Source organism: Calypte anna, chromosome W (genome assembly GCF_003957555.1).
Source record: "Calypte anna isolate BGI_N300 chromosome W, bCalAnn1_v1.p, whole genome shotgun sequence".
NCBI classification, from domain to species: domain Eukaryota; kingdom Metazoa; phylum Chordata; class Aves; order Apodiformes; family Trochilidae; genus Calypte; species Calypte anna.
The window spans coordinates 22,075,180-22,093,593 of record NC_044276.1 but is presented as its reverse complement, the minus strand read 5'-3'; the positions used below and the strand labels follow the sequence as shown (position 1 = coordinate 22,093,593).

At 43.5% G+C, this 18,414-nt stretch overlaps 2 long non-coding RNA genes across 2 annotated transcripts in view; one reads left to right on the top strand and one right to left on the bottom strand.

The window, feature by feature from the left end:
- Positions 1-18,414, bottom strand: part of LOC115600070 — a 308,606-nt gene that overhangs the window by 22,976 nt on the left and 267,216 nt on the right. The gene's annotated exons all lie outside the window — the stretch shown is intronic.
- Positions 9,716-11,268, top strand: LOC115600086. Its single transcript, XR_003988819.1, has 3 exons — positions 9,716-9,783; positions 10,532-10,548; positions 11,218-11,268. It is a non-coding gene; the product is annotated as an uncharacterized LOC115600086 (long non-coding RNA).

The following is an 18,414-nucleotide window of genomic DNA, read 5'->3' as shown; positions in this document are numbered from 1 at the left end:
CAACCCCAGCCCTGGAAACCCCAACTAATCCCGGGGGTTGGGGGCTCTGGTTGGGGACATCAAAACTATTCTGGTGGTTTTGGGCTTCATTTGGCAACCCACAAACCATCCTGGGGGCCAGGGGACATGATGGGTGAGCCCCAAATCATTCCAGGTGACATAAATTACCCTGGAGTGTGGACTCCCAAAGTATTTCAAGAGAGCCCAACTCATCACGGGGTGGAGGCTGCAAGAGGGGACACCAACCAATCCTGCTGAAGCCCAGCTCATCCCCCATGTGGGTGTGATGGGTGCCCCCCCAGCTCATCCTGAGGAGTGTGCAACATGGCTGTGGACTCCACAACATCCTAGAGGTGGCCAGTTCTTTCTCACGATTCTAGGTATAAAAGTCTCACTTGTGATTCAGGAAATGCAGCTTGCTTTGTGGTATAGCACCCTGCTCCCCTTTCCATGCAGAAATGGGGATTAAGTCAAAGATCTGGACTCTGTGTGTGCTTATGGCACACCAGGTAATGGACCCACTTTGGGGACAACACTGTGACAGCATCAGAAACTGCAGGAGATGTATTGAAGAAAGGGAGAGCTGTCAGTAAGGCAGAGTAGTGCATAGATTCCCCAGATCTGTGAAGAAAATGAAATTCAGTTTCTTAGCTCAGTTTGAAAGCAGCTTTTACAAGCTTGTGACTGCTGTCAGTATTGCCAGGTAGACATGAGTGGTTTCAGCAGGGGAGGGAATGCAAGCCATTGCTTGTGTCATTACTTCATGGATCTGCCTAATGTATTTGTGGTTTTAAACAATGTTCTCTTCTTCTAGACCTGTCCCTGGTCACTGTCCTGGAGAGTGTACTTTTGAAAAAGATGAGTGTGTGTTTACCCAGAAGAGGAGAGGACCCAGGGATGGAGGGGTCCAACTCCCAGTTCTTACACCAGACCCAAAGGAGACGACACTGCTGGGGTAGGTGAGTTAAACTCCAGCCTGAACTTTCAGAAGGGAGACTGCCAGTTACTCAGCAGTACTTTGGAATGATGGGGTAGACCCAGGAGAGAGTTTGTACTGTTCTGTTCAGAACAGTTCTTACTCAATTGAAGTGAACACTGATCATCATGATTACTCTGCACAACTGCTGCAATCTCACAAGTATAACAGTCTATGCCATAAAAATCTTTCTGAAAATTGTTCCAATCGTAATTTTTAAAATAATGAGCATGTCCAGCATAATGAGGATGCTGAGAGAATGCATTCTACTTTGCTTATACTTGTTTGTGTATCTTTGTAGGGCTCCTGTGAGTACAGAGGCATCCAGCATAGGCTGTGGACAGAGAACACCCCTTGTTTCAAGGTCACCAAGAGGAACCTCTGGAAAACAGTGCTTGACATTTTTCTACCCCATGTATGGAGCTGGGACTGGATTATGAAGTGTTGATCTACAAAAGGAAGGAGATGATGAGGAGATTCCTTTGTGGAGAAGGAGAGGGGAAGGAAGGATCTCATGGCCATGGGGATTGATGGAATTAGGAAAGTGACAGGAACTACAAGGTAAGAAAAACAAGCAATAAAGCAGCCAAAATGGAATAGTGAACTGAAGTATGTGCTAGAATCCAAGTTTGGGGTTGTATAAAAAAATGTAAATTGTTCAGATGTAGACAGCTTGGAATGGAGACCTGAACAAACTGAAGTAACATCATTTCTTACAGATGAAGGAAGGGAAGGAATTATTGAAGGCATCTAAAGGCTGCAAGTATGAAAATAGTTCATTAATTCAATTTGGATTTTGTCATATGTTTAAATGCTGTTTCCCCACCATTTTTGGTAGTTTTTTCTTTAGATCACTTGTGTCCTTTTCCCTGTCTAAAGCCCTGTCTGGATGTGACACCAACACTGAGCTGTGATAAACCAGCTGCTTCCTGCAGCGTGGCCTTTCTGAGGTGGCACCAAAGGCAAGGGGGGATGCAAAGCCAGAGCTCTGCCTTTGCTTTCAGCAGTGCCATCATTTCAGTGTTGCCAGAGACAAAGCCTGCTTCAGTTTTTAGTTAGCAGACATCAAAAAAAACCCTTATTTTAATTGTAATTTTTCAATAAAATACCTGATGAGAGTAACTCTATTACATAAATAGATATTTACACGTGGTGTATTTAGCTTTTGATTCCATTCAAGGTCCAGCTGATTCAGGTGCAGTCATTACAATCCAGTTTTGAAATAGTGCTCTTGGCCTGGCTTTGATCAGAGGTTTGCTTGCAGATGTCACTGGACTGAAGAAGTTGCCTAAGACGGAGCTGAAGCTGTTCCTGCCCGTTTAGGAAAGGCAGCAATATGGGCCAAGAGCAGTGCTCCTTTTTTTCCTTGCAGACACAACTGGCTTAACTTAAGCTGTGCCCAGCCAGTTCCACTTGCTCTTCTTCCAGCTCTACCTTTTTTGGGATGTTTTGTTTCTCACAGATTGTCCCTTTTGCTAAATTTAATTTATTAATTGAGGTTGAAATCAAGGGTCATCAACATCATTGGTTGACTGGGTGGAAGGTAGCTGAACTACAGGCTGCATGGAAATTTCAGATTGTGATCTACATCTTCATTGTACAAGACTGTTGCTGATTTGTGGCTTGTTAAATCCTTCTGGTAGATCTCTTGATGTTCTTCTCTGCTGCAAAATAGCAACTTCTCCCTAAAAAGAGCTGTGCACTCTTGCAAGGGTGTATTTCACAGAGTCACAGAATCATCCGGGTTGGAAAAGATCTCTGAGATCATCAAGTCCAACCCTTGATCCTCGACCACTGTGGTTACCAGACCATGGCACTGAGTGCCACATCCAGCCTTTGTTTTAAAAACCTCCAGGGACAGAGAATCCACCCCCTCCCTGGACAGCCCATTCCAATGTCTGGTCACCCTCCCTGTAAAGAATTTTTTCCTAATATCCAACCTAAACCTCCCCTGGCAGAGCTTCAGTTCATCCCCTGTTGTCTTACTGGCAGCTACTTGGGAGAAGAGCCCGACCCCCAGAGCAGCCCTGGTGTATCAGCTCTTAAATGGCAGAAATCTCCATGTGGGTGTTTGTTATTGGTGACTTTGAAACAAACGCCATTACAGACGTTCCTTTTTGTTGTGTTGGCTCAAGCCTGTGCTTTGTTTAAAAAAAAAAACAAACACCTTTTTTTTGGAAAGGAAAAGGGAAAAGCTTTTTCTTGGCTTGCTGGCTGCTGGGTTGCCTTTGTTATCAATACTTGTTTGATTGCTTGGTCAGGGAGGTCTGAGAAAATAATTTTCCTGAAGAGGGCCCAATGAAGCACAAAAGAAAGTAACTGTCCTTTCACTATTAGGAAATCTAGGAATAAATTAAGTTATCTGGCCACAGCAAGACTATTATTTTCTTGTTTCTTCGTTAAACCCCCCTAAGGATTTGGTGTAACTAAGAAAATCTATCAAAGTTCTGTGCTTTGAGTGTGTAGAACATGTAGATTCTGAAAAAAAACCCACAGCAAAATCATCCCATTGTGATAAATGGCTGAGTCTCTGGTAGTAGCAAATGAGACTTAGTTTTATTCCGGCGAATAAAGGCAAAGCAAACAGCGCTGGGTGTGTGGGGAGTCTCCAGATGAAATGAAATTAAAATTAAAAGTTTAAGCTTTTGGCTTATATTCCATACTTTAATACATATTCATAATTATTCTAATACATATTCGTGACTATTCTAGGAATAGGCTGGGTTATGTTTATTAGTTCTTGGGAGAAGCAGGCCTTCAAAGGCACATGCCTACTTTATCTCTGAGGGTCTTTTTGACCCCCCTCTGGTGGTCATTGGATGAAGTCAGTGTTTGCCTCAGTTTGCCCTCTCATTACCCTTCGATTCCACACATGAGCTCCTTCTCTCTTTCCTGTGCAACACTGCAGTCAGCAGTAAAACCAGCTTAGATTAGCACAACAGGATGTACACTTGAGCCTTTTTTAGGGTACAGGAACTGTGCATGTGTTGTTTCCTGTTCCCCTTAGCCTTGTGGTTATACAAGGAAAGGTTACATCTCATTCCCCTGATTCAACATTGTGCCATATCCAGGTGTCAGGTGTCACCTGGGTGCCACATCATGACCTCTTTGCCACCCAGGCCCACTGCCCATGTTCCAGAACCCTCCAGGTCCGTGGCAGCCATCAGAGTCTCTGGTGGTCTGTAGCACTGGGCAGCAGCCATGGTCACCATCTCTGTAGGCATCCAACCCATGGTGGTTAGTCATGGAATGATGGAATGGCTGGCGTTGGAGAATCCTAGAATGGTTTGTGGCAGCTGGGTGTCCTCGGGGGGACATGTTGGGATCCATCCCATCTCTCTGCCTTTGTAGCCCATCTCCAGGAGAGCATTTTTGGGAGGCCCTGATCCAGGTCCTCTCCTGGTCCTTGCTGGAGGGATGAGCAGGACTTTTCCACTGTTGTCTTGGCAGGAGGTGGCTGTGAGGATGCTCCACAAAGAACCACGTTCCTGTGGGCTGCACACCAAGCAGGGAGAAACCAGGAGTGGATTTCCTGGCTGTGGGGATGCTCCACAAGAGGGGAAGAGGGGTTGGAGCAGATCCTTCCAGCTGGGCACTGATCTCCACTGGGACTGCAGGGAAGAGGAGGAGCAGGAATTCATTGGACATTCTCCCTGGAAAGCCTATTCCAATGTCTGATCACCCTCCCCATAAAGAATTTTTTCCTAATATCCAACCTAAACCTCCCCTGGCAGAGCTTGAGTTCATCGCCTGTTCTCTTACTGGTAGTTACCTGGGAGAAGACACTCCCCCCCCCGGCTCCAACTTCCTTTCAGGGAGTTGTAGAGAGTGATGAGGTCTCCCCTGAGCCTCCTCTTCTCCAGCCTCAACACCCCCAGCTCTCTCAGCCCTTCCTCACAGGAATTCTGCTGGATCCCTTCACAGCCTCCTTGCTCTTCTCTGGACCTGCTCCAGCACCTCAATCTCCTTCCTGAGCTGAGGGGCCCAGAACTGGACACAGGACTCAAGCTGTGGCCTCACCAGAGCTGAGCACAGGGGCAGAATCCCTTCCCTGGACCTGTTTTCTTTTCAACATTTCAAGTATTTTCTTCCGGTCAGTGCCAGCCGTTTCTGTATGGGAGGGGTTTTAGTCCGTTTTTATGTCTCTCTATGTCTAATGGGCTTCTGAGCATCTGCTTTAAATTCCCTGCGATGGACTCTAGAAGTAGAGTGTTAAAGATGTGGTCTCAAAGAATTCAGGGGACGTTTTCTGTTCTTCTGTGTACCTTGATGAGGCTTCCATCAAATGATTGTGTCATCTGTAATCAGTAAGCAGACTGAAGCAGCTACAGTGGTTTTTGTTGTGATTTTTTGGTTTTGTTTTGTTTGTTTGTTTTTTACGTAGCTGGTCCTCTTTTTGTGGGGTCTCAAAAAAAAAGGTTTTTTTTTACCCCTTTAAGACTTAGGTAATATGGTCTGCCTTAAGGTATACTGTTGTAAGGGGGTAAAGCAGCAGGAGGTGAAAATGTGTTTTGACCAAGCCGTGTCCTTCTTCTTGTTCTCCTCTTCCATTCACAAGGGAAAAGAGCTTGTGATGATGCATTTTTCTGCTGTGATGCTTGAAATTTAGGGATACTGCAGAGGCTGATTTATGCAGTGAGTCTGGTGATGCTGAGAGTTCCTTGCAAGTAAAAATTCTGAAACTTTGAGAGCTGAATTTTACTGTAGCTGAATTTTACTGTGACTGAAATGAAGCTGGGCTGTAGAAGAGAAGGGCTTCTCAGGGACTGTGCAGGAGCAGGGCTGAGACTGAGGACAGGAGGAATTCCTTTCTGCTCCTCCAGATTTCCATGGAAAAGCTGAAGGCCTTGTAAATCAAAGCTCAACAAATTTTCCATTTTTCTTTTCAATAAAAAAAGCCTTTTTCAAGTAGTCAGTGAAAGGCAAAGAAGATGCTTCCTTCTTCCCCGTTTATATCTTCTTTTTCTTGATCTCTTTTAGGAAGAGTCACCTGTAGAGGAAGTAAAGCAGGAGAAGGGAGGCAAAAGTGAAGAGAAAAAAGCTCCAGCTGCCTGGATTGTGAAGCACCATGTTTGTAATGGTGACTCGAAAATGCCCAAGGCAGCTTCAAGAGACATCACTGGTGAGAGAAAGGAGCTGGGAAACAGTGATGCAATTCTTTCTCTATGGTTATTAAATGATGTTTTATAATATAAAAGGTGTTGATCTCCAAGTGGTGGAGGTTCCTTGTATAGGAGTTCAGTGTTTGCTTCCCCCAAGCATCTTGATACTGATAATTTATGCCAGTCTCTGTAGTGCCTTCATTGGTGTTATCTACAAATGTTCCTTGGCCACCAGGAAAAGCTGAAGTCCCATTTTCCACAGGCTGAGTGAGAGATCATTCACCTTGGAGTAACAGGAGTGGTGTATTTGTGGCCCTTAATTCAGAATCTTTCCTTTTTCCATTAAAATGTAAATTGCTCCAGAAGAAAGGAATTCACAGAGGTGCACGTGAAGTTGCTATTATGATAAAATGATTCACTCCAGCAGCTCACAAATTTTAGAGGATGTTTTATTTTGTTCTCAGCCTTTTCTCACAACCATTAAAGATGCACTCAATGTGTAAATAAGTAGTATGAAGTCAGGCTGTTTATAAAAATATGTTTTTCAGTGTAGGTGAGCACTCTGGATGTACCTCCCAAATAGCAGCAGCAGCTGAAAAAGAAGTTATCAAGGATGCCATTGAAAACTCTGTGGTGCAGGTATGGAAAGCCAAATATTTTTTAATTAGAATCGGAACTGTCAAATTGTATTAAAAACTATGGTGAAAAAACCAGTAAATGGATAATGAAGGGAGAGTCCTGGAGAGGAAGAGTAAGTCTGAAGTGAAGCTGGATCCAGTCTTCTTATGGTGTAAAATCCTTGTCATGATGTTGGATATTTTTTCTTTTGCTGCTTTGTTTCCAGCTGGTTTCCTTCAGTTTTTTTGCCATTGTTCTTCCTGTTGTGCTGTGCAGACAAACAATGCAGTCAAAAGCACCTTTTCCCCTGCAAAATGCATATTCAAGTGAAAAGGGAGATTTTTCAGTAACGTGCTGATCTGTTGGATGAAACGTGGCTTTTTCTTTTTAAGAGAAAAAGCCTTGAATTTTGGTCACCTTTCTGATGCTTTCTCTGCCTCTGCAAAACATGTGGGGGTTTGGCCATGTTAAGAAGTGTTTGAAAAAGGTTTTCTTTGCAGTGGGATTAAGGCAGGCATCCTCTGGAGTTTTCTGTTCCTCAGAGCTTAGCAGTGGCCTTGGTTCTGCTGTAACTATAAAAATCAAGTTTTAACAGTCCCTGAATCAGACACTGTCTGAGAAACTTGCTGTTAATTTCAGAAAGTGTAATGACTTCCAAGAAACTGAGCTGAAAGCAAAAGTACAAGACAAGAAATCCCCTTTATCCTAGCCCAAACCAGGACACTTTGTAGTGTAATGAGGCAACCAGGTGCCACTAATTGCTAGGGAGTGAGCATGAGCTTGTGTCAAGCCCACCTGTGCCCAATTAGGGTGGGCCCCCACTGCCCATGAGCAGGACCAGGGGGCCAATAAAAGGTGAGGCCAGAGGCCCAGGTGGGGTCCTCTCCTGAGTTAGCCAGCAGAGAGATTAGTCGCTCTCAGAGCAACACTTGAAACAAGCTCCTGCTCACTCCTTGGCAATTAGTGGCACCTGGTTGCCTCATTACACTACAGTACTTGGTATCTTTGTCTCTGTCTCGGTCCAAGGTTTATATGTGGTCAAGTGCCCTGCAAAAGAGACTGAGGTGTCTGTCACTTATTCCATGTGGTTTGGCCCAGAAAGTTTTATCTGATTTCTGAAGGACAGTAGAAATAATGGACTGTGTTTATATAGAAACTATGTCTGCATTAATATAGAAATAATGTCTGCATTTATATAGAAAGAATGTCTGCAATAATGCTGCATTTGGGCTTCTTTTTGCTTGCCATGCTTCCCCTACTTGTGACAGAGAATCATAGAACTCTTTTGGTTAGAAAAGATCTTTCAAATGAAGTCCAAGTGTTCCCTCAGCCCTGCTAAGCCCCGTCCTGTCCCTCAGCACCACATCCCCACATCTTTGAAGGATCTGTAGAGATTGTGACTCAGCCCCTGGTTCCAGTGCCTGACAACCCTTTTGGGGAAAATATTTTTCCTGGCCCTTGTTGAATCTCCTACAGCCCAGGTCCCTCTAGCAGAGCTTTCCTGCCCTCATCAGATCAAGCCTCCCACCCACTTTGGTGTCATTTGCACCCAATCCCCTCGTCCAGATCACTGATAAAAATGTTGAAGAGCCCTGGGGACCACCCTGGGACAACCACTGGGTTTAAATCCACCATCAGCATGCTGCCATTTCTGATTGCTTCTGGAACTTACTCTTCATGAATATAGATATATCTATAGATATACAAGGGGGCTGAGACGTCCCTTTAGGAGAAGGATGGACTTTTTAATTCCTATTTTCAAGGGGGGGAGCAAATGAAGGGATCCAGGGAGTGTATGAAAGGAGTGGGAAAGTGAGTGTTAGTGCTTAGAGTGGAGAAGATTTGGTAAAGTAGCATGTTTTGTGTTCATTTCCTAGGAAGAGGGAAGGTTTGGAATGTACTGACAGCTCTTTGGGTAGTGGGTATGTGCAGACAGAGGCCTTCCCTGAACTCTTCAGCTGAGTGCTGTGGAATCTTGCTATTCTTTTACAGCTGCAGGAGTTGGAAGAACATCTTCAGCATGAGCATTCAATTTGTGACTTGAAGAGTGCTCTGGAGAATAAGGAAAGAGAAAAAAGAGATTGTTTTCAGAGACTGGAAGACCTCCTGTTGGCATCTTCTGGGAGTACTATTGCAATGTAACCCCTGGAGAAAGGGATGCAGTGGTAAGAGAGTGGCACAGGGGACCAAGGTGTCTGCTGCTGCTGTCTGGGGTGGTGAAGATGCTTCTGTTTGTCCTTTCCCTGCTGTTCTTTAAGAATTGGTGCTCTGGTGGTTCCCTGTTATAAAAGCTGTGTTTCTGTTTAAGCCTTGAAGCTAAAAATGCCAGACTGCAAGCCACAGTTGTGCAGCAAAACAGTAGAACTGAAACCCTTCTGCAAGGCTCACCCCTGGTAAGCTGCTCATAAACAGCTGCCTTTTTCCCAATTGCTGTGGGGCCTTTGGAATATTTTTGTTTTTTTCTGGGTTGATGTTTGGACTCGGTGATCCCAGAGCTCTGTTCCAAATTGTGGGATTCTGAAATCCTGGCCAGGAGCAGAGGGGCTTCTGAAAGTGTTCTCTGTGTTATTCTTTCCCTAGAGAAAAGGGGCAGGGTGGGTGGGGGAATTCCTTCTTTGAGGAATCTTTTTCTCTATCCTTTTCTTTCCCATAGTGTTCCTTCATTAGCAGCTTGGATAAATAAGTGCTGAGAGGGAGGGATTCTTTCTAAAGAAAGAATCTTGCCCGTAGTAGCTCTGGGGTTCTGCCTTGGTTGCTGGAGGATGCACAGGTGCCTCAAGGAGTAAATCTGTGCCCCTGACACTGGGCAGGTTGCAAAAAAAAAGGTTCCCTTTTTAGTTTGTGGTGGGTAAAAGTGTGTTACCTGGTTCAGGAGCAGGCAGCTTCCCAGGACAGAGTGGAAGAAATCAGAGCCCACGACCACAAAGCAGAGAGAAAGCTGCTGCTCAGCAGAATGGGAGACCTGAAACAGGAATTGGAGAGTGAGAAATACACCCTGAGAGAGAGCATTGTCCTAAAAGAAAAATAGGAAAAGCTGTATCTGGAGGAAGTGAAAAAGAGAAGATGGTTACAAAATGAACTGGAAAGGTAGGTACAGGCTTTTTGGAGTGGTAATAAGAGTTTCCTTTTTTCCTCCTGTGTTTTCCTGCTGGGGTTCCTCTTCTGCATCTGGTCAGCATTACATCTGTAAGCCTGAGATGGCATATTTGTGAGGAAGGTTCGTTTAACCCTCCCTCTGTCTTAATATCTCTTGAGCATTCCAAGACTAACACCACTAATTGTGGAATTAATGTTTGGTTTTTTTAATTAGTTGTACTTTACCAGTTAGCCTTTTTGCCAGTCTCTAATAATCTCCTCCTTATATTCATTGGGTGGCAAAAAAACCTCCCAAAAATCATGAATTTTATGTCTTGTACTGTTTGAATAAGGATGTGCCCTACAGAGAACAGAATTTAATTCTATGAAGGAAGAAAGTGACTATTTATTTTTGGCTTCCATTTGAGGGTTATGGTTTGAACTTCCCATGGGAAAGGGTGTTGTTGTGCAGGTGTTCTCTGCCTTTTGGAAGAAGCTGTGTAAGCACAGAGCATTCACAGATTTGAAGCTCTCATGTTGAGAAGTCTCAAGTGTTGGTTGCTGCTCTTTGTGGGAAATGTGACTGCTGAGAAATCCTCCAAAAAATCTCAGCTCAAATGCTGCTCAGGGTTTGGTCACTCCTAATCTCTTCAACTTTCACAAGTTGAATAATAATCAAAGACCTGGACGCGGGGGGGGGGGGTGTAACTGGGCCAAAGTGACCCAAAGATAATTCTTGTACGTGTCTGAATTTTTTCAGAGCTGAGGAAAACCAAGGTGTTACGATCCGAGTTATTATTTATATTTTGATTGCGAGGAAAATTCAGCCACTGACTCAGAGACGACGCTTGAATTGACAAATAACCAGACTGCTGGATTTAAAATTAGTTACAAAAGTTTATTTCGAAACAGGGAAAGCCAGTTCTACTAGCAATAAGACCTTTTGTATAAAGTAATTACCTTAATCGATGGTCGTTAAGAGTAACAAAGGGAGAAACAAAAGAGAGAAAATATCACCGTCTTCGCAGGGCCAGGCCTCGAGCTGGAGAGTTGATCCTGGTTCTTCGAGCTGGGAGCTGCTTGTGGTTTTCGCCGTTGAGTTGCTGCTCTGTCTTTCCGTAGCTGGAAATCGGGGTGACAAGCTGAGGAGACGTCAAGCCGAAGAAGCGCTCACTTTTCCTGTCTTTTCCTAGGGTTATTTATCCCCCCAAAAGAAAGGGGGGGTCAATTCATTCAGGATGGCCCTGATACATACATATCTCCAGGCTTCCTGGGATGAGTAATTTCTTATCTTTGTGTCCTGGAACCCTGCTAGGTTTGGGCGACCAGGTGTCTGTCAGGCATTCCTTGAGATAACCATATGGTAATTACCAGCCGGAAGAAGGAAAAAAAACTGGACCGAGAGACATATTTTATATTTTTGGTTCCACATGTATACCACACAAGGAAAAGCCAAAAGAAAGCTTTGTGGGAAGCTTGTTCTTTCCCCTTCCATCAGTGCTGAGCAGTATCTGGTTGAACTGGGACATTCTGGGAACACTCTTTCTCTAAGTTCAAGTTTAGGAGGAAGCTTCCCAAGTTCACTCACAGGAGCAGAATCCTTGGGGAACAACATTTGTACCCTTTATGCAGCTCAGGTAAAAAATGTGAAATCCCATCCTCAACATCTGTAAGCCAAGTTGTGCTTTTTAACCTTAAAGTTACAACTCGTTTGTAGTGATTACTCATGGTGTAACTCCTCCTCATCACAACACTCCCCATCTAGGTGTGGTAGGGGTGAAGAGTTTTGGTTTTGAGGGTTGTTCTCTTTTCCAAGAGCACTCAGGGTGTTGAGGAGTTTTTGAGGGCAGTGGGAGCTTCAAAACCTTGCAGAAAACGGGGGCAAGTGAATGAATGCCTGGGAAAAAGGAAAGAGCTGCCAGTTTCTAAGGGGCAGTCTTTCCCTTTTCTCCTTTTCTGCATCAGGAAAAAATATAAGTAGAAATTTAGAGCAGTTTGGCTGAGAGAAGAGCAAGAGGGAGAAGAAGATGTGAATCAAAATCACCTCTTTGCCTTTGCTTGGGTGGGGGCATCTCTTTCCACTGTTAGCTATTGGCTTGTTGGGTGGGAAATGTGATGAAATATTCTCAGGAATTGGGTCCCTTGTCTTTCTGTGGAAGTTGGCTGAGGGGTGGAGGTGTAGAGCACTTGCTGTGGGGAGAAGGTGAGGTGCAGGTCCTGTGCCCTGTGTGCCATCTGCTTTTTCTGAGAGTATGAGAGTGATAGAAAGAAAGAGAAGGAAGAGCTGAGCTGCCCTCTCCAAGTACATCTGGACAGAGAGCTGGAAATAAACATGGAAGTGGAGGAAGAGTCTGAGAGGTGGGGATTGTTCATATCCCTGAGTACAATTCAAGTTGGATTCAATTTGAATGTAGAACTGGGTGTGCAGAAGAGTTGGTGAAGAAGTTCCATTCTCATCTTAGCCCTAGCAAGGCTCTGCTCCCCATGAGATGAGAGCTGCCAGAGGAGGTTTCCCTGCAGGGAAAATCTGAATTCTTCCACAGGTGAAATTTGGAGCCTCCAGGGGTAGCATAGGAATGCTGGATGTTTTGTCTCAGTAATTTCTGTGAAAGACAAAATTTCTGTGATGTTTACACAAGGAGATGTGAAAAAGTATGATTGTTGTTCCTTTGCTTCATTGTTTTCTTCTCAAATGTGCTTTGTAGCTTGTTGGGGAAACAGTTCAGAAATATACAGGTTGTGAGCAATCCTGACTTACTTCAATTTAGGCCACATTGGGTTAATGGTTATTGAGGCCTAGTTAGAGGCTTTCTGAGAATGAGCTACTGGGAAAGAGATAACTTAATTGGAAACAGAAGAGGAAAATAATTATGTGAGAAGAATCTTTCCGTGAGAATGGTATGTGTAATTGGAATACAAAGCCACCTGCATGATAAGATGGTGTAAACAAGGCTTCTCTATATAAAGTGAGTGCAAGTTGCTAATAAATGATTTCATACAATCATATTGATGTGCACATGGAATCCTTAAGCCTCCGCAGACTGTTTTCCCACAAATGGCGCCGGAACAGGGACCCAGGGTGGCCTGGAACAGGGACCCAAGGATGGCCCAGACCAGGGACTCTCATGCTGTTGCTTCCAGGAGCAATGAAGACAGCTGGAATGAGAGAGGAGCGGAGAAGCCAGCCGAAAGGAGATTGCTACCCCGGCAGTCTATGTAGCTGTTGCCCGGCTACGGAATAAACGAGCTCGGAATTGAAGAATCTTGCCCTGATCAGGTGAGCGGCTGGGGAGGAGATGGGGTCTACACTCTGATGTACAACAAGAAGACGCAGTAGTTAAGCTCCTCCAATATATTCTCTCTAAGAGAGATTTATTACACGAAGGCAGGACCTTACGTGAATTACTGAAATGGGCACAGGGTAGAGACTTGATCCCCTCGATGGGTACTGTTTTTGAGTTACCTACTTGGGAAGCCATAGGTATTGCCCTATGGGATAAAATTAGCGATGGAGATAAGGAGGCACAACGCTTAGCGACACTTTGGAAATTGATTAGAGAAACCTTTAAAGAAATGAAAAGTGAGAGGTCAGCAGCAGCCTCAGCGTTTGTTGTCTTAACATCTGATCTACCAGTACCGATGAATGCTCAAAATATGAACTTGACCTCTAAACAGTTATTTGAGACACCTAAAACACCCTGACCAGCACCTGAAGGGACTGTACTGTTTCAAGCTCTGCCAACTGTGCCATTTGACCCTGGGGGTTGGATGAAAAGTAAAAATGGGACCGAGAAGAAAACCAAAAGCGACCGAAAACACCACCAGAATCATCGGAGTTCCCAGAGGGAGAGAAGCCGGAGAACACAGGCGAGGAATCTTGGAATGCAGACTCTCGACCTTGCGCCTGCCTGCCTGCCGCGGCTCCCAACTGCTCTGCCACCTTTCCACCTCGGAAGCCTGATTTATCTTTTTGACCACAGTTGCCATCAATTAATCCTCTGCTTCACCTGACAACACCATCAGTGCCTGCTATAGAGCAACAACCAAGGAAGGAACTGGGGCTCGGAGACAAGCAACTAAGGGAACTGCTGAAGAAGCTGACAGAACTGGAGACCAAGGACCAGTATACCCCTGAAAAAACCCTAGTTTTTGCTCTTGGGAACATCCTGAACAATGGGGCACTAATCTATTTTTACCCCCTGATTCGTTCCCTATTCCTGCTCCTATTTCCCTTAACCCTCTAACACCCGCTGCTCTACCACTTCCAGATCCAACATGGGGAGGGGAGGGAAGTGTGAGGGGGTTGGTAATGTGTATCCAGTAACTAGATGGAAGGGAATAATTCAAAATGCTATAGTTGAAGGAGAAATGATTCCCAGTATGAGTCCGATGGTTTTCCAGTGATTGTGGGACCAGGAGGAGGAGGTCAATGGGTTGCATTAGATTGGAAAATGATAAAAGAAGCCAAAGGTGACATTACAGTACAGTACAGGCGCAGAACAATTTGAAATCTGTGGGAAAGCAATCTGCGGAGGCTTAAGGATTCCATGTACGCATCAATATGATTGCAGGAAAATCGTTTATTAGCAACTTGCACTCACTTTATATAGAGAAGCCTTGTTTACATCATCTTATCATGCAGGTGGCCTTGTACTCCAACCACACATACCATTCTCACAGGACCTTCTTCCCACATAACTATTTTCCTCCTCTGTTGCCGATTAAGTTATCTCTTTCCCAGTAGCTCATTCTCAGAAAGCCTCTAACTAGGCCTCAATAACCATTAACCCAATGTAGCCTAAATTGAAGTAAGTCAGGATTGCTCACAACCTGTATATTTCTGAACTGTTTCCCCAACATATTCCCCTTTTTGTTTTTTAAACAATTCTGACTTATTTCGTTACATAAGATAACATGCTAATGATATATTGTCATAACCAGCATATCAATAATGCAAAAGCAATAACATACCAATAATGCAAAAGCAATAATAACATATATATTGATGCAAAAGCAGTAATAACATACTAGTAATATAAAAGCAATAATAACATATATAACTGATAAGCCTTGCCTAATTAAATCTGTAAGCCAACAAGCTTACTGGTATATTTTATGATTTTTATCAGTTCTTACCAAAGGCTTTTCCTCTTGCTATGTGTGATACAAATAAAACAGCAAGAAACCCAAATTTCAAACTTTCACTTATATTCTAGGCCTAATTGTTGCATTGACCAGTTTGATCACAAATGTTATTGATAACTCATTAGTGCTCTCATCATGAGGTCACGCTCTTTTTTCTTCTCATGAGGGTTTACGCTCTTCCCTTGTCTTTTCCCTTTTTTTTTTTTTTTTTTTTTTTTTTTTTTGACTGTAATGAAAATAGTTTTATTATCGAATCATGTGCTCTAATGGTTTCAAACTAAACTTGAAGAAATTTCTTTCTATCACACCACTCCCTGCATAGTATACAGTATTTTGCAATGCAGCTTTGCAGCTTTGAGCATCTTTTAAAGTCTTTTAAATAATAGATCAAATTATAATCAATGTGCCCATTAAAGTAAGTTGTTTTAAAATATCTGAAGTTCGCATAAAAGCAGAGTAGTGATGCAACCTAATTGAAGCCAAATTATTTCTATTTCATGGATAGTGAAAATCTCCTTTCAAAGAAAAGAAAATACCAGTATCTTTCATGAGTAGCAGGTAACCCTCAAGTTACTGCCTACCAAAATTCAGGCCTGGACATTTGATGCCCAGAACTATGTAAAAATATTTCCCACTTCTGCTTTATACCTTTCAGAAGGCATTAGAGAAACTTTTCTTTTTGTGTCTTTTTAATGAGGCTATGTGGTGTCCTTTCCTCCCCCTCCCAGCAGGGCTCACAGCTACAGTATCTGTGGGGGCAGAGGCAGCACCTGCAGCTGTAGCAGCCTTGCTGGCAGCACAGCCAGGCACACGAAGGGGGGTTGAAGAGCAGCCGCGGGGGAAAGAGTCGGGGGGGGAGAATTTCTTTCTCTCCGCAGCATTTCTCGGCCTCTGAAAAACATTCTTATGAATGTATCGTACTCTTTACCAATATATGAGAAAAATTTAACAACACCTATCAAAACTTTAAAAACCAAAACACTATTACTACTAAAATCTGGTGGAATCAGCCTAAAATAAAATAAATCAGTACAATCTCCCAAACCAAATACTTGTATCAGAAATATTATCACTTGTGAATCCACATTTAAAGGCCTTTGTTTCCATGGTTGAATCCATCTGCTCGGTACCCAACGCACTCTAGTACCTGTAAGTAAGCACATATAACCTCGACCAGTCAGTTTCACCTCTGTTGGCCCTTCCCATTGTCCAGTGATGGAATTCTTGAATTCCACCAAAATTTTGTGGAAGGTTCTGAAGCAAAGTCTGCTAAAGCTTTTTGGTGAATCAGTATCGGAGATTCTGTACGATCTCCTGTAAGGCGTAAACAGCTCATGACATATACAGCCTTACTTAACCGGTCCTGAGGAGGACTCCCTTCCTCCTCCCTTTTTGTCTTTCAAGGAGTGTCTTTAGTACCGAATGGCAACGTTCCACTATTGCTTGACCCGTAGGGTTATGAGGAATACCAGTAACGTGACGAATACCCCATTGTCCACAAAACTGTCGAAAACGAGCAGAAGAATAAGCGGGGCCATTGTCCGTCTTAATAGACTGAGGTACTCCAAGAACAGCAAAGGATACATATAGATGTCTGATAACATGTTTCGTTGCCTCACCAGTCTGAGCAGAGGCCCAAATGGCCATAGAAAAAGTATCTATAACAACATGCACATATTTTAAGCGTCCAAACTGTTGTACATGAGTGACATCCATTTGCCACAGTTCCAAGGATTTCAAACCTTTAGGATTGACTTCCATCCCAATACCAAGATCAACCTTTTGGCAATCAGGACAAGATTTCACAATTCCCTGGGTATCCCCCAGAGGTAAATGAAATTGCTTCGCTAGCACTTTAGCAGTTTGATGGAAATATGCATGAGATTGTCGAGCTTGTGAAAAAACGTCAACAGAAGGACCAGTCCACGCTGGTGCAACTAAATGGTCAGCTCGGTTATTACAGATAGCCAAACCTTGGTCACTAAGATGACTCTGGGTATGAGTGATAAAATAAAGATGTTCTCTTTCTGCTAAGAGTCTTAGTAACTTCTGCAATAAGAAATACAAATGCTTATTCGAAATTTCCTTCAAAATGGCATGATACATTCTCAAAACAATACCTACTACATAAAGTGAATCAGAGACTATATTTACAGCAGTATTATTCCACGTTTCAAAAACCCAAATAACCGCAATAAGTTCAAGGGTTTGCAAAGAGTCAAATGATTTCCCTTGAATTAAATGCTCTTTCCATTGTCCAGGTGTCTCCTCCCAGGTAACAACAGCTTTACGAGATATTTTTTTTTTTCTTTTTTTTTTTTGTTTTTAACAAATTGAGATGTAATATTACCACTGAATAGAAGTTATCCACAAATTTTGAATATGACTCTGCTCTCTCTAATATTTGTAAAAGAAAAGTTTGCTTGTGCAGGATCATGAACAATTTGCAAAGCTTTATACACCAATTCTTGTGAAAGTTGTAACACTTCAGTTTGAAACCATGCCTGGAAATCTGCACGTACAAAAGGACAAGCACCGAGTAACATTTGTGCTTGCACTCCGTGTAATGCATCGGTGTTCTGTCTAGGAATCACAGCTGCATTTTCACATAGCATTTACCATTTATAATGAAATTGCAATTGTTGAGAAGAACTTAACAGAGTATTAACGAGCATTTTTGTTTCATATGGCATCAACAACTGAGCAGTAAAAAGATGTTGCGAAAGAGATTGAGTAAATGACTCAAACCGATTTCAAATTGTACTGCGCCTGTACTGTACTGTACTGTAATGTCACCTTTGGCTTCTTTTATCATTTTCCAATCTAATGCAACCCATTGACCTCCTCCTCCTGGTCCCACAATCACGGGAAAACCATCGGACTCATATTGGGAACCATTTCTCCTTCAACTATAGCATTTGAATAATTCTCTTCCATCTAGTTACTGGATACACACTCCCACCCCCCAAATACCCTCCCCTCCCCATGGCGGATCTGGAAGAGGTAGAGCAGTGGGTGTTAAAGGGTTAAGGGAAATAGGAGCAGGAATAGGGAACGGATCAGGGGGTAAAAATGAATTAGTGCCCCATTGTTCGGGATGTTCCCTGGAGCAAAAATTAGGGTTTTTTCAGGGGTATACTCATCCTTGGTCTCCAGTTCTGTCAGCTTCTTCAGCAGTTCCCTTCATTGCTTGTCTCCGAGTCCCAGTTCCTTCCTTGGTTGTTGCTCTATAGCAGGCACTGATGGTGTTGACAGGTGAAGCAGAGGATTAATTGATGGCAACTGTGGTCAAGAAGATAAATCAGGCTTTCAAGGTGGAAAGGTGGCAGAGCAGTCGGGAGCCGTGGCAGACGGGCGCGAGGTGGGGAGTCTGCATTCCAAGATTCCTCGCCTGTGTTCTCCGGCTTCTCTCCCTCTGGGAACTCCGATGATTCTGGTGGTGTTTTCAGTCGCTTTTGGTCTTGCTTCTCAGTCCCATTTTTGCTTTTCATCCAACCC